The sequence below is a fragment of the Cibotium barometz genome, chromosome 33 (assembly GCF_041138505.1).
Source record: "Cibotium barometz isolate CiBa-2024 chromosome 33, ASM4113850v1, whole genome shotgun sequence".
Lineage (NCBI taxonomy): Eukaryota > Viridiplantae > Streptophyta > Polypodiopsida > Cyatheales > Cibotiaceae > Cibotium > Cibotium barometz.
The window spans coordinates 12,052,730-12,059,888 of record NC_141078.1 but is presented as its reverse complement, the minus strand read 5'-3'; the positions used below and the strand labels follow the sequence as shown (position 1 = coordinate 12,059,888).

Below are 7,159 nucleotides of genomic sequence, written 5' to 3'. Positions count from 1 at the left end.
TGTAAATATTATTGGGTCAAAGGTTATCACCCAATCTTGATACAAAGACTTGCACATGAAGAAAAGCATGCTATTTTTCTGTATTGAGAGCTATTTTGAGTCCCAAAAGCTATTTTTGAGAATAAACGATTAACATATACCATGAGGAAGCATGGGCTCACTTAGGTGAGGGGTCAAATTGAACCCAATCTTGCTATTATCTATGCTTTGTGCAATTTGATTTTATTAGTACTGTGTAATTTAATATGCCTAGGTCTTTGTCTCCTAACATATCTAGAGAAGCAAGAATTAGCAATACCATTACAATTTTTTCTCTTAAATTATTTGCTTTATAAATTACTTCATTTTATACATGTTGTATCCCATAAAGTAGCATAGAGTAAAATTGAAACAAAGGTCACATGCTTATATAAGAGCTACATATTCCGTGTTTCAAAGGTTAGCATATGCATGTTTCAACATGTCTGACAATAGTGTAATCACCCAAAAGGAAAGACACAATTGAGCTAGCACATGGCACATGGCATGTGACCCAATCTCAAACTTTTTAGATTTTTGGATAGGAAGTGTAATGACTCTCACCAACTATTTGTGGTGATTTGAGTTTTCTTTTGCAACATGATTGGAATAGTGTGTGAAGGACATTGTTTCGAGGAGCCATGCCGATTGTCTTTGTATTGCTCCACTTTTATGGGCATTTCAATGTTAAGTTATCATGATAGTCCCAAAGGGATGGTTGGTAGATTGTAGAAAATATATTTTAAGCTCGTTGTCTAACTATTGCTCCTTCCACCAAAAATAGAAGATGGTGTGTACATAATTGGATTTTTTCCATCCCAAATGTAATTCAAATATATTGGACTAATGATAATATATATGTGGTAGATTTTAAAGAGACCTAAAAGATAATATATGTATGGTAGATTTTAAAGATACGAGGTAAAGACCATCTTGTTTGCACTCAAGTGATATCATATTTTGTTGCCAATGATATCATGCAAATGTCTTTGAGGTTTCTTTTCTTAAGAATATCAAACGTAGGGTTTTTTAAAACCTTTTCATTCTAGGTATGTTTGATGTGCACTTTGTGGAAGCATATTTGTACCCAAAAATAGCTTCTTTTTTGTTGGATTTCATACATGATTGATATTGATTGAGCATGTTCATAGGCTAATGTGTTTTCAAATAGTTTTTTTTTTGGGGTATAAAAAGTAGCTCATTATTGTTATTGCATTTCAATGCATGGGTGGTAGTGTGCGAAAAAAAACCCAAATACAGTGTAATTGCATCTTCAAAATTTTAAAAATATTTTCAAAATTAAAATTTAAAGGTATAAATACTTGTAAATTTTGAGAGGTTATAGAACAAGAACCCTAAAAAAATTTTTAAAAAAATCTTTATTAATAATTTCTCAGATTTGTAGGTGAAGGTTTTGCAAGTTTTGGGAAAATAGTTTTTTTTTTTTGAGAAGTGATTGGTGGGGCTTCGTGTGGTGAGCATTCACTGTAAATTGAAGTCCCAGACAGGCTTCTCTCTCACACACACATACGTACACGTGAATATCTCTCTCTCTCTCTCACACACACAAACACGATCGCGCTAGGCTCACACAGTCTCAATACACACTCTCTCACTCACACACACACACACACACTCTCTCTCTCTCTCTCTCTCTCTCTCTCACTCACAAACAACCCACACACTCTCTCTCTCACGCACGCGCGCGCACCATGATTGACATTGAGCAACCTCAGATTCGAAGCATCAAGGAGCTTGTAGATTCGGGACTTCGGCACGTGCCCACCCGAGGAGAGGAGAGTATATACGCCCACCCGAGGAGAGGCCTTGCCTCTCCCACACTTCTACCTGCACCCTTCAAGTGCCAATCATCAACCTTGCAAACTTCCATGGACAAGGCAGAGCCCAAATCATCAAAGAAATCGGGCTCGCCTGTGCCGACTGGGGCATCTTTCAGGTACTTAAACACACCAATCAAAGCCCAAATTACCATATGAACAGAAATCAGGTTTTGATTTGAAATTTCGATGTGATTATAAGGTGATTAATCATGGTGTCTCGCCGGCCTTACAAAGCCAACTTTGGGGTGCTGTTTCCGACTTCTTTGCATTGCCAACCGAGGACAAATTGCGATTAATCTCGGAAGACCCATCTTGTCCATTGAGCTTCGTCACCGGCTTTGTTACCAACGAAAGGGTTCGCGAGTGGAAGGATGCCTTAGGATTCAAACCTTCCCCTACCATGGATGTCAAGCTCCTACCACAATTTCTAAGGTAAGCTTCAACCATGCAAAATGCTTAATTTCCTAAGGTTAATTGTAATACAAGAGAATCAAGATTATTTAACCGCTTAATCTCCTAAGGTTGATTGTAATACAAGAGAAACAAGAATATATTTGATCGCTTACTTGGTGCATGTCCATTATGAACATTGGGGTTGTTGAACCATCATTTTTTCATAATAACAGAGGCCCCATGTTTGACTTTCATAAACAAGTGAAGTCCCTTCAACACGTCCTATGTGAAGCAATTTTTACAAGTTTGGCATTGGAGGCTAAGGACTTTAGCAATCATTTTTCTCGAGAAACCATGGCATGCAACTATTACCCTGCTTGTCCTCAGCCAGATCTTATGTTCGGGTTGAGTTCCCATTCAGATTGTGGGTCACTCACAATCTTAATGCAAGATGAAGTGGGAGGACTACAAGCTAGAAAAGGAGATGAATGGGTCAATGTGAGACCTGTATCAAATTCATTTGTTGTCATCTTGGGAGACCAAATTGAGGTGAGTACCTGACATACATCATACATGAAGCATTAGGGGCAATCACAACATTTATGACACATTAGGACATCTATAATATCATTTAATGATTTCTCTTGTACATTTCTTTTTCACAGATACTAACAAATGGAGTCTATAAGAGTGTGGAACACCGAGTAGTGACAAACATGAAGAAGCCAAGAATGTCCATTTCTTGTTTCTACAGTCCAAATGACCATGAAAAGGTTGGACATATAGACAAGTTTATGAGTGATGAAAGTCCAGCTATGTATAAAGAAACTATTTTTATTGAATATCTTAAGAATGTATTCAGTAAAGGACTAAACGGCAAGTCCAATCTTGAATTCAGTAGACATTTATCAATTGCCTCCAAGTAAGCAAGTCCATTGTCTTACAAATGTACACATTATAGCAGTTTATGGTCAAACTCAATTGACCTCACTCTATGTAATAGATGAAGAAAATGAACACATTGAGGCTTATGTTAGGTGTGTGCTTTATCCTTTGAAGTAATGTGAAAACCTTTTTCCCCTTAAAGTTGAGTTTTTGTGAATTTTGAACTAGGCTTGTGTGTGTGTGTGTGTGTGTGTGTGTGCGCGCGCGCGCACATGCGCATACAAGTGGTTGTGTGTATGTGTGTGTGTGTGTAAAGAGTCCCTTTCTTATGAATAAAACTAACAAAGTATAATAAGTTCAATGGCCTAAAGTAGAAATATTTCAAGTTTTTTTTAAAACCAATGTACTACATGAGCACATTTACAAATAATAACTTTCGAAGCAATTATAATAGTTTGGGAATCACATAATTGAGTAAATCCTAACCACATTTGTAAACATTGCACAAAGTAGAGAATTGTTTATAGGCAAGGAAACCACCTGAGCTCCACACTATAGAAAATAAAAAATTTGCACACACTAGGTGTGAAAACTCCACAAAGTAGAGAATTGATATAGGTAAGGAAACCACATGAGCTCCACACTACAGAGAACTGTAAATTTGTATGAGAGCAACAAGCTATGGAAAGCTTGTAAAGTTGTGAAACTTGAAGGCCAAAAAAATAAGAAATGGAGAGCTAGGACATAGTGTAGTGAAAATCACCAGAAAGCAAGGTATGGAAAAGCCTTACTCTGATACCACTGTTAGCTTTTGAATGGAAGAAAAGCTATAAATAGTCACTCACTCAATGTTAGATATCCGTAACGCCGCTACGGGCGTTACCACAGGAGGGGACGGCCTCTGGCTCACCACCCACCAGCCATAGAGGAAGAATGAGGATTGCCCCTCATCCCCCAGGCTATATAGTGTGTGGCTTGCTGTCCACACTAGCCTGGCCGCCCATGACTCCGCATGGGCATCCTCTCCCACTGAACCCCGGACATGGCCATTCGGTCCGTCGGTCACAGGCGTTACAGCCTACGTGACATTACTCCCTCCTTAAGAAGAGTTTTTGTCCTCGAAAACAAACTGGGAAAACCTTTTGGAAATCGCACTATGGCGTTCCCAGGTAGCTACCTCCTCATCCCTATCTGTCCATTTAATAAGTACCTCCTGGTACACTTTATGTCGAGTTTGTCTGTCACGATACTGTAGAATCTTTTCAGGTTCATGTGATATCTTTGGTGGCTCTATCAAGTCCACCAAAATATCTGGAGAAACTGTGTTCTCTAACCCGTGAACTGATTTCTTCAGTTTACTAACATGGAAGACAGGATGGACTTGAGAACTCTCCGGTAACTCAAGTTTATATGCTACATCCCCAATCTTCTTAAGGATTTTAAAAGGACCACAATATCTCGGAGAAAGTTTATCACACTTTCCCATTTTCATGGTTTCTGACTGCGCAGGAACCTTGAGGAATACAAAGTCACCTTCTGCAAAGGTCACCTTTCTACGTCCTTTATCCGCATAAGCTTTAGCGCGATCCTGAGCGCTACGAATGCTCTCACGTGCGGCTCTGAGCATATCATTCATATCTTCAAGGAAATCCTTGACAGATTGAATCTTCTCCTTTTCTAGGCCTACAGCCATCGGAGATCTCGACTGGAATCCATACATTAACATGAAAGATGTAAATCTAGTCGCTGAGTGCTTGGAGCTGTTATAGGCAAACTCCAATAAGGGAAAGTACTCTTCCCAATTAGATTGCTTCTTACTAACATAAGAACACAACATATCCTCTAGAATTTGGTTAACTCTTTTAGTTTGACCATCAGACTCCGGAAGATCTGCCGTACTCATACTCAGAGTAGTATCCAACTTTTTGAAGACTTCCCTCCAAAAATGACTGTTGAACTTTTTATCTCTATCCGACACTATATCTGCGGGCAGGCCATATAGCTTGTAGAGATGTTCAATAAAGAGTTTTGCCAACTCTGGCATTTTAACAGTTTTCTTCGTGGCGATAAACTTTGCCATTTTAGTTAACCTGTCCACTACCACCCACACCGAGTCATTCCCTCGACTCGTCTTGGGTAAACCAATAATGAAATCCATGGAAATGCTTTCCCATTTCCCTTGAGGAATCTCCAGCGGATGGAGTAGTCCTCCAACCTTAAGACGTTCATGTTTATTGACCTGGCACTTATTGCATTTCAGCACATAAGTCTGGACGTCCTTAAACAAACTAGGCCAATAAAACTGTCTTTTTACTAGTGCATAGGTCTTCTGAATCCCAGGATGACCCGCACTTGGACTATCATGACTTTCTTTATTAAGAATTTGGGCCCAAAAGTCACCAATAGTTGATACACATATTCTACCCTTGTAGAGTAAGTACCCATCGTCAATGGAGTAATTAGCATATTTCTCCCCTCGACGAAGTTTATCACTCCCCTTTGAAGCCGTGGCAGTCAAAGGTGATGAAGGGCCTACGTCAGAGCTCTCTGGCTCCAAACTATACCCAGAAGACACGGCTAGTCTCTCCGGACTAACTCTCACTTCCCTTCCCATTGCACCTTCGGCCAGTCTCTCCGGACTAGCAATATGTGCCAACGAGGGAGGTGGTCGCGTCTGTGAAGAAGTGCGTATGCATACAGCGCGCCAGACCTCTGTAAAAGATGGATCATGCTCACATAAACCACGTAGTGACTCCAAGAAATCATTCTTGAGTGAAGACTGTGAAACTAAGTTCATTAATCTGTGGCATGCGACTAAGTGCATCTGCCACCACGTTATACTTACCTTTCTGGTAACGTATCTGAAGGTCAAACTCCTGTAGAATCTCTGCCCACCAAGCTTTTCTACCCTTCAGTTCATTTTGACTTGAAAGCCATTTCAGACTTTCATGGTCCGTCCGGACCTCAAAAGTAGCACCATATAAATAGTGTCTCCACTTTTTCAGTGCATGAACTATCGCTAGTAACTCTCGCTCGTAAGCCAAGTAGTTACGCTGCGCACGATCTAACTTTTTACTCTCAAATGCAATTGGGCGTCCGCTTTGCATAAGTACGGCCCCAATGGCCTCATTACTAGCGTCTGTTTCCAAAACAAATGGCTCATTTGGATCGACAATAGTCAAAACAGGTGCAGCTGCTATGGTCAAAACAGGTGCAGCTGCTATGGTCACCTTGAGCTTATCAAAGCTTTTCTGTTGGGCGTCCCCCCAACTAATGTTTTTAGTTTTTGACCGTAACTGGTCAGTCAACGGGACTGTGATCTTTGCGTAGTCCTTTACATACTGTCGGTAGAACCCTGACCATGCCAAGAAAAATCTGCAGTTCCTCGAGATTCTTCGGTGCTGGCCATTTAAGAATGGCCTCTACTTTTTCTGGCTCCATCCGCGTACCATCGACGGATATAATATGGCCAAGGTAGTGAATTTCTATTTCAAAAAATTCACATTTGTTCTTCTTTGCAAATAGTTTGTGCTTTCGCAACAACTCAAACACTAGACACAAATGCTCTATGTGTTCTTGCTGTGTCTTACTGTACACAAGAATATCATCTAGGAAAACTACTACGAATTTTATCAGATATGGACGTAAAATACTGTCCATCAGCGTCATAAACGTCGCTGGAGCATTGGTTAGCCCAAATGGCATAACCAAAAACTCAAAATGCCCGAAACGGGTCCTAAACGCTGTCTTCGCAACATCTTCTGCTTTTATTCTAACCTGATGATACCCAGATCTCAGGTCTATTTTTGTAAAGTATCTCGATCCATAGAGTTGATCAAACAACTCATCCATGCGTGGCATTGGATACTTGTTCTTAATCGTTATCTGATTAAGAGCCCTATAGTCTATGCACATCTGCATAGATCCGTCTTTCTTCTTTATCAGAAGAATAGGTGATGCCCACGGACTTGAACTAGGCCGAATAAAGCCTTTGTTCAAATATTCCGTTAATTATTTTTCCA

At 40.0% G+C, this 7,159-nt stretch overlaps 1 pseudogene across 1 annotated transcript; it reads left to right on the top strand.

Annotated features, from left to right (window-relative positions):
• Positions 1 to 1,623: 1,623 nt before the first annotated feature.
• Positions 1,624 to 3,332, top strand: LOC147619306 (fe(II)/2-oxoglutarate-dependent dioxygenase 4-like; annotated as a pseudogene). The gene is made up of 4 exons (XR_015261902.1): positions 1,624 to 1,975; positions 2,059 to 2,291; positions 2,486 to 2,801; positions 2,918 to 3,332. The product of XR_015261902.1 is annotated as a fe(II)/2-oxoglutarate-dependent dioxygenase 4-like (transcript).
• The last annotated feature ends 3,827 nt before the right edge of the window (positions 3,333 to 7,159 follow it).